We start from the raw sequence: 9,582 nt of genomic DNA, 5'->3' as shown, positions 1-9,582 counted from the left end.
ATATGGCCTGTCAATTGATGTACATTCCATATAAATTGATCATGTTATGATAAAGATTTTTTTTTAAAAATAAATAGTGAAGATTTATCTTTACATAATAAAAAAATAAATAAAGATATAACGTGTAATGTACATTCTTTTAAAAAAAAATTAGCTACTCAGTCAACTTTAATCTTCATAAAAAAAGTTCTATATAAATACCCTTATTTAGAAATTCATGTATTATATCTCATTTTAGTGGATTAATATCTTTTTTTTTTCTTTTTAATTCGGTCATAAGTGGAGCAAGATGATGCGTTTGTATAAAAAAAATAAGATAGAAACAAGAACATAATAACATAAAAATTATTTTTGGTAAATAAAATATAGACACAAATATTATAAATTATAAATTTTAATTAAATTAGTAAATTTGTATTTTTTTTTACAAGAATAACACAAAGATATTTAATAAGAGATGTAATATTTTTTATTTTTTCTTTCATTATTTTTATTATTTTTTTATAATTATATTTTTATTATTATATTTTTGTTCTTAAATTTTGTATGAAAAAAATAAATATAAATTGAATTTTTTATAATAATTTATTCTATCTTATATTTTTGTTCATCAAACAAAATATAAAATCTTTTTTTTTTTTTTATGTCTTTTATATTATATTTTTAGTATTCTATCTTATTTCATTATTTAAACTAAACAAAGCCAAATTTAGAAACCACACTACAAAGTTCTTCAATTACAAGTTACAACCCAGTTATTGCGAAAATAAAGTCTCTCAATCTTTTTGTTTCGCTTAAGAAGGTAAATTGTAATTTTTTACTATATATTTTATAGGTAAAATTAAGAGAAAACATAAGAAAAAAATTAAAAAATTTAAAATTATACTTTACTCCCTCAATTAAAAAAAATTGAAGGAATTTATTCCCTAAAATCATTTTTGATATTCCAATTGTACCAATTACGTTCCTGAAATTAATAAAAGTGCACCATGTTAGTCCCGAACTCATTTTCTATTAACGGCATGATGACATGACTTGATAACGTGGACTGTTAGTTATACGTATCACTCCATGGTTTGGCCATGTATTGACTAGTGACACGTGGCACATGCTGATGTGGACGGTTTGCCACGTGTCGCAACAATATTCATCCACGTATCATCTGCTATGTCATTATTGTAGATGCACTAAATCAGTCCTACGCTTTGTTTTAAGTGATTCATTTTAGTCTCTGAAATTGAATGTTATGCACCAAACTAGTCCCTTCACCAATTTTTTCTCATTTTTTTTTAAATTTCAAAAATTTCAATATTTTTAGATGCACTAATTTCAATTCTATTTTTTCAAATATCGTTTAAATACAAATGTTTTTATAAAATTTTTTAAGATTTTAGTTTTAATTGTATAATTTCTCTATAATAATTTAACATTGATAAATTTCATAATAGATAAGTATGTTATTATAAAAAAATAATTGTATAATTTATTAGACACATTTTTTAATCCAAAAATACATGTTTTTAACAAAAATTAAAATACACATTTTTTTATTCTTATGAAATATTCGTTTTTGATTGTGTAAATGAGTTAGATCGAAAGTCTTTCAAGCATGTTTATTATCATCTCTATTATCATCTCTAACCTCTTTTAATTTAGTCCATTTATATACAATAAAAAACATGTATTTCATACAAATTACAAAAAAATGTGTATTTTAATTGAGAGACCATTTTAGAATTTAACTCGACTTTGTCACTAGTACACAAGCCTCAACACCACTTGCCTCATTTTTTATTTTTTTTTGCTGGTCGTTTGAGTCTTTGGACAATGGTACATAAGTAAAGAAGAGTACACTGCCCGACAACAGAAAGAAAGTGAGATTATATAGGCCTAAAAACTTGCCTACATAATTGGGCCTCTTATTTTACCTGACCCTCCCCTGAGGAAAAACCCAAAAACATGGAGATATGTTTGAGAAGCCGGTGAAACCTGTCTTCTGCAGACCCAAACCTTTCTGTCTTTCCAAACTTTCTTTTCTCTTTTTAATTTCGAAAGTCATGCTCTTACTGACCCAAAAAATAAAATTCTAATTTTTCTTTTCAAAATTTTCATATCTCGAGGACAAAAAGTAAAAAATTTCTCATATCTTTGTTAGGATTATGGGGCTTATTTGGTAGTTTAACGGCCCTAAGCGTGATAGAAAAGAAGAGTTATGCTACACATACAAGTCTTTTTGGCTTACAAGTCTTACAAGTTGGGCCAAATCTAACAAAAACTACATTTACCCACTGGAGCGTGATAACACGCGCGTCACTCAACCATTTTCAAAGCGCGCTCTCACTCACCATTATGGAAGATACTTCTTCTTCTTCACGTTCCTCCTTCTCCTCCTCGTCTTCCTTTGTCTTCTTCTCCTTCTTTTTGCGTTTCTCCTTCTTTTTCTTCGTGTGTTTCATCTTCATCGTTTTTTTATTACTGTTGTTGTTGCTGCTGCATTTTTTTCTCCTCTCCTTTCTATTGATTTTTGCAACGTTATGTATTTTTTTTCTTCTTTGTTTGATTTTTTCTCTCAAGAAGAATTATAAGAAAACGAAATAAGAAGATGAGGAAGAAGAAGCAGTAGAAGATGAAGAGGAGGAAGAGGAAGAATTTTGAATTATACAAAACTTATCAGAATAAAAATACACTCAAAATTTTTTAAAATATACCCAAATATTTTCGTGTTACCCCCAAATATCTTCGTGTTACACCCAAATTTGCTGCAAATACAGAAAAATATTTTCTCTAATGCTGCGTTTTTTCTTCTTCTTTTTTTCCTTATTTCTTTCTTTCTTTTAATTAAATGAATGTAAGTTCATCCTCTTCCAAGTAATTCTGCAGCATTATGTGTTTTTTCTTCTTCTTTGTTTGATTTTTTTGTTTTTATTCTTGTTAAGAGAGTAAAACAAGAAGAAACTTGAGAAGGTAAAATAAAAAGAAAAAGATGAATAAGAAAAAAAAGAAGAAGATGGTGATGATGATAAGAAAAAAGAAGAAACAGTAGAAGATGAACATGAGGAATAGGAAGAGTTTTGAATTATGCAGAACTTATCAGAATAAAAATACATCCAAATTTGCTGCAAATACAGAAAAATATATTCTCTAATGCTGCATTTTTTTTCCTTATTTTTTTCTTATTTCTTTCTTTCTTTTAGTTAAATGAATATAAGTTCATCATCTTCCAAGTAATTCTGCAGCATTATGTGTTTCTTCTTCTTCTTTGTTTGATTTTTTTTTGTTTTTATTCTTGTTAAGAGAGAAAAACAAGAAGAAACTTGAAAATATAAAATAAAAAGGAAAAGATGAATAAGAAAAAAAAAGAAGAAGATGGTGATGATGATGATGATAAAAAAAAAAGAAGAAACAGTAGAAGATGAGAAAGAGGAAGAGGAAGAGTTTTGAATTATGCAGAACTTATCAGAATAAAATACACTTAAAAATTCTTAAAATATACCCAAATATCTTCGTGTTACACCCAAATATCTTCGTGCTACACCCAAATTTGCTGCAGAAAAATGTTTTCTCTAATGCTATATTTTTTCTTCTAAATTGAGCCACACCTTAGCCACTTGATTGGATTCAAAACAATAATCAATTTTGTTCTGGTTCAATTGACAATCTGAACCTGAATTATTATTATCTTCAACAACGAGATAACTGATGATGAAGGAGAAAGAGAAAAAAAGAAAAGAGGAGAAGAAATTTCAATAAAAAAAGGGTTAAGTATTTTTTTCGTCCTTAAGGTCTTTGAGTCAAAATCAAAATCGTCCCCGACCTTTTTTTTCTTATTAAAATCATCCTCAACGTTACAAAACGTTATAAAATCATTATTTTCTATCTCAATTTTAATATTTTGACCAAATTACCCTTAACAATTAATAAAAATAATAAAAAACAAAAATAAAAACAAAAAATCCTCCCCCCACCCCCGATGTCTCTTCCCTTCCCATCCCCTTCCTTCTGCTCTTTTCGGACTCCCCCTTCCTCTTCCTTTCCCACCCAAAAAATTCCAATTCTTCTTCTCTCCTTCAGCAATAGCAACAACTAAATTCAGCAACAACAACAACCACAGAAATTAAAAAGAATTAAAAAATTGATGTTTATGTTCTTCAAAAAAAAGGAAAAACAAAAAAAAGGAGGAACGAAGATGAATCCAAAACCCCCTAAAACAGCCAAACACACCCACTTGAACAATCGGTAAAGTAGAAAACAGCTAACAAACGCTCTAAAAGAGCGCCGCATTCTGCCAGTCCCCAACCCACGCTCTCTCTGCTAATGGAGAACCTGCAGTATGCGGAGGAGCTGGTTCGGGAGTTCCTCATCTTCCGAGGCTTCACCAACACTCTCCAATCCTACGACTCTGAGCTCCGAACCAATCTTGGAAAGGGCTTCCACATCGATAAGATCATCGACCTCATCTTCTCCCTCTACGTTCCCAAACTCCAAGTTGATAGGATCGTTGCCCTCGTCTCCTTTCTACGCTCTCCAAAATCCACACTTCTCTTCTCCGCTTCTACGTCGTTCACGCCTTGCAACGCTCACAGGATTGGACTCGCTGGTTCGGTGCGTTTTGCTGTCAACGGAGACGGTGACGTGGGACTGGGCGGCAAGGTTGTGGACCTCGTTGGGGAGAAGAAGGTGGAGAAGGAGGCGGGGGCGAAGATGGTATGGTGGCGAAAAGAGAGAGAAGAAGAATTGGGGTTGTGGTTGGGAGGGGGGTTTCGAAGAAAGGGGTAGGAGGAAGGGTAGGAAGAAGGGGATGAGAGGGAAGAAACTGAAGAGATACAGGGTTTGGGTTTGGGTTTGGGTTCGGATGGGGGTGGGGGAGGGGGGTTATTTTGTTTTTTTTTATTATTTTAATTAATTATAAAAGGGTAATTTGGTCAAGATAATAAAATTGAAGTAGTAAAGGACGATTTTATAACGTTTTGTAACATTAAGGATGATTTTAATAACAAAAAAAGGTCGGGGACGAATTTGATTTTCGCCCCAGACCTTAAGGACGAAAAAAGTACTTAACCCATAAAAAAAAAGAAGGAGGAAGAGGAGGAGGAGGAAGAGGTGGTGTTGATGACGACGATAATGAGAAAGAAAAATTACAAAGAAGAAGAAGAAGAGGCACAGAAAAAGAAGAAGATGCACGGAGAAAGAAGAAGAAGAAGAAGAGGCACGGAGAAAAACGTGAAAACGCGTGAATATAAATGACTTGTATGGGAAAACGCTTGTATGTAGAGAATAACTCAACTTAGAAATACGACAACTACAGTCTACATGGCAGTACTGGACTCTCTAGTGTCTAATAAACATAATATCCCTTCAATTCTGCGATATCTTTAAAATTTAATTATTCTGCAAGTCTTTATAATTTTATTGAACTTTTAATTAAGTTTTTATATATTTTTTAATTAAATTTTTATATTATATAATTTTTTTAATTTAATCTCTATTAATATTAAATATCCAAAAAATATTAATAAATTATAAAATTACTTATATACTCTTATTTTTCACCTATAATAAATTTATATTTTTTTAAAATTTGTCCTTTTCTCAATTTTCTTCTTTTACTTTCTCCCAGACTTTCACACACACACAACAGAAGTGTAATGAGTAGGAATTAAATTATGTGGCTTAGAATGAAAAGTGCGAGGGAGAAGAGCGTGGCAGAGGATTTGCCATCTCAAAGAGGAAGCTTTCTTATTTGTTCTGCGAGAACTAAAGAATGTCGTTTTGGTTTCATAATGCACCGTTTTGAAGCAGAGTACCAAAACGACGAAAAAGAACCAGGTGAGCTGGTTAATTGACGAAACAAGTGAAAGTGTGAAACACTGAACCGATGCTTCCCTTTCCTCAAGGCATGAAAATGACAAAATGTTTCATGTCGTTTTATCTAGAAAATTTTGTAAGAGTTATTCCTTCTTTCAGTTTTGTATTAACTTAAAACAAAATAATAATGAATGTATATTTGGTTACAACAAATAATAATGATAATCAGTGCACATTTATTTTTTTTCTTTTTTAATTTTTATCATAAGATTTTACTTTTGTATTGACAATCATAGTCAAACAACTTTAAAATCCAAAGGGACATGAATTGCTGGACATGTTTGATAATAAGATTCAAATTTACATCAATATTCATAATAATCCAACATGTTTTTATTGAACTACGAAACTATTACAAAAGTCATTCATATAACCAATGAATTGGTTGAAGAATAAAAAATGATATGTAAACAACTATCTATAGCTTAGTAACTACAAATTACAACAATGATGTGATTTACAAACTTAGTAAAAGGGACATCTTTGAGCTGTGACACCTTGAGCAGTTGGACATGAAGAAGCTAAAGCACAACCAGCATCCACTTCACTCCCCACCAGTTTAAGTTAACATTTTCCATCCCTAAACACAAGTAAAGCAGCATTCCCATGAATGCTAATCCGGCATCAAGTCCCCCGGACAACCCTGAGAGGAATCCACTGTTTGTTTGGGAAGGTTTTGTGTGCTAGCCATACTAATAAAGGAGCAATAGCACCAGCCAAGAAGAACCAGTTTATGGCTGAATAGTGTCCAAGATCTCCAAAGATTCTGTGAGGACCTATCAAACCCCATATGTCAGATGCATCATAGAATACATAATCAGTGGGGCAAGTCCATGGACTATTTACTGGAAGCAATTCTCTATCACATATGTCTGGAATAGTGCTCATGAGCCACCATGCTATTGTTAAATGGACCAAAGCGGATATAGTGGTGCCAAGTATCTATCAGAACAATGCAACAACACCCAAAACCATTCGGAATTGGAAGGAAAAAAGAAGAGATAGTTGCATAAACTTTGCACCTACCTCATGTGGACTAAGATAACTAAGATATTCTTACATAGGAACAAATTTACAGAATATCGTATCAAGGCAAATTTACAATGAAAGTGGGTTTCATTTATTTTATTTATTTCTTTTTTGCAAATATGTTTGAGAATAAATTCTTAGACTTGTGTTTATGCAAGAAATTCTCAAACAATTAAGTGGATATGCAGCAGGTGCCAATTTGATAACATCAATATCAAGGTTGAACAAAAAGAGTTTGAACATTCAAGAAATCAATATAGAAATCGAGGAGGGATTTTCATGTAATGGTCAAGCTTGAAGTCTTGCAAAAAAGAAATTCCCAGTTTCATACTTCCATTCCGATATGTCTTGAACAAAATGTTTGCAATGGGATATCCTCGATAGATGTATCCAATTATGTATTATGTGATAACATTTAAAGCCGGAGCCTTCATCAGGAGTCAAAACAAAATTGTTATCTATTTGATATTACAAAGGTAAAAAGATTATGAGACAACACCTATACTTTAAGTTTTCAAATTGAACCATTTTAAATACAATTATTTAGCAGGTTATATTGTCATCTAATTGTAGCGTAAGTGCAATTTGCCACAAGTTTTGTCAATTCAGCATTATGATAGCATAGGGAATTGTCATAAATGATCATAAATGCAATGCTCTTATACCTGATTTAATTTGTTGTAGCTCTAATGATTCCAATTGGAAAAGTAATGATAGAGCAACAACACACGCTAACACCACACCCCACCATGGAAGCTGGAGTTGATCGTTATAATATCTGCATATTTTCTCATCAGCTTATTGTGTATATCAATCTTCTTCTCTTGGAACGCACACTTGCTTAGTTGTAATATGTCCCTGCTCCATTAAAAGACATACTTCAATCACATTGACAGACCCATAGTTACAAAAGTTCATGAAAATTAAAAGGTAAATCAAATGATGGCAGATAAGCAATGAAGCGACGGACGCTGATGCCGCCATGGACGACGATACCAACCGACGGAGGAGAAACGCAACTGCATAGGAACTTCAGAAAACAAGTTAGAGCTAGCTAGGGTTTTCTAACTTTGGGACAAAATGCTAAGAGTTGTTTTGGTATTTTAAAAAAATGGAAGTATGCTCAATTAGCTATTTTAACCCAATCATGAGAATATTCGATTTTTTAATAAAATATTCTGTTATCTGAAACGATTTTGTCATTATATGGACTAAATTGAAAAAAAATTAACATTTAAGGACTTAATTGAAAAGAAGAAAAAGAATAGGGACCTAATTAAAAAAATCGATAAAAATATAGAAATTGCAAAGTAATTAAACATATCTTTAAATTAAATGGAATGAAAAATATAACCAATTTAGATTGATCGAGTAGTCAATTCATTCGTCTGCGTAAGTGTCGGAAATTTAAATTTTATCATTTTTAATTAGTTGCATGATCAATTTACTTATCTAAAATTTAAAGAACATATCATAATATTTTTTTGGCGAACATATCAGATTATTTGATTGAAAAGTTAAATTCAAATATATTATTAGGGGTGGCAAAGCTGGTCGGTCTGCTCCCAACCCGCCTCGTCCCGCCTAGGCCCGAGCCATAAACAGGGCAGGCTAGTCCGTCCCGCCAACTAAAGTGGGTACAAAATGCTAGCCCGCCCCGCTTTATGGCGGATTGGCGGGTCAGCGGACTAGCCCGCTTGACTCTTTTTTCTTTTGAAAAATAAAATTCATTAAAACTAATCAAAAAATAATAATTAAAAAATTAAATACAAATAAAAAATAGTCAAATTATAATATAAATTTTTTATTATCTTTTTTTTTTACTTTTAACTTCAATAAAATTGTTCAAAATAATATTTATCAATAGAACCATCTTTATTTTAAAAAATAAGTCACATAATTTAAGTATATATAAGAAATTGTAAAATAAAATAAATAAAGTTAATAACTAAAAAAAATAAAAAAATGAAAAAAATGTTTGAAAATTATATAATTATTAATTTTGTAGTAGTAATCACTTTTTTATTTAATAAAAAAAAAACTTTGGTCCGCGCGGACCGGCCCACCCCGCCCCGCTAAAACCCGCAAATTTGACGGTGTGGGTTTGGCGGGTTCCAAAATCTACCCCGACCCGCTTTTTTAGCGGGTTCGGCGGGTCGGTCCGACAGGTTCAACCCATTTTACCACTCCTAACTAGAGGACTGATTTATTACTGCCATATATGTCCAAAATCTTCATTTTCTCCTTAAAATTTTTAGATGATTTTAATGGATAAAAAATGTAAATAAACCAATTGAAACTGAATATTATGTAGATTCTTCAAATGAAAAAATGTTACGTGAATGTCTCTAATGAACGTGATTTATATATGTTGGTAGTAAATCAAATCAGATGCGATTTAGTAGGATTTCATGCAAATCGAATGGGTCTGATTCGATTTATGCATGTATTTTGTCAATCTAATAAATCGAATGTGCTCAATTCGATTTACTTAGTAATACGAGCTACACTATAAATCAAACCTAGCTGCTTAGATTTACTATCATTCTACCAAGAAATATAAATGGATACAGGCTAATTCAATTTATTAGGGTGCAAAACATATATAAATATCAGTTAAACGTGAATTCTATAGCATAAATCGAATCCATGCAATTATTTTGATACACCAACAATTATATCTATATG

General features: G+C 31.4%; 1 long non-coding RNA gene across 1 annotated transcript; it reads right to left on the bottom strand.

Annotated features, from left to right (window-relative positions):
* Positions 1-6,176: 6,176 nt before the first annotated feature.
* On the bottom strand, positions 6,177-7,752 carry LOC112754212 (uncharacterized). Its single transcript, XR_003178425.3, has 2 exons — positions 7,560-7,752; positions 6,177-6,641 (listed from the first exon to the last, which is right to left on the bottom strand). It is a non-coding gene; the product is annotated as an uncharacterized lncRNA (long non-coding RNA).
* Between the last annotated feature and the right edge of the window lie 1,830 nt (positions 7,753-9,582).

Source organism: Arachis hypogaea, chromosome 16 (assembly GCF_003086295.3).
Source record: "Arachis hypogaea cultivar Tifrunner chromosome 16, arahy.Tifrunner.gnm2.J5K5, whole genome shotgun sequence".
Classification (NCBI taxonomy): domain Eukaryota; kingdom Viridiplantae; phylum Streptophyta; class Magnoliopsida; order Fabales; family Fabaceae; genus Arachis; species Arachis hypogaea.
The sequence above is the reverse complement of the archived record's forward strand: the minus strand, read 5'-3'. Positions and strand labels throughout refer to the sequence as shown.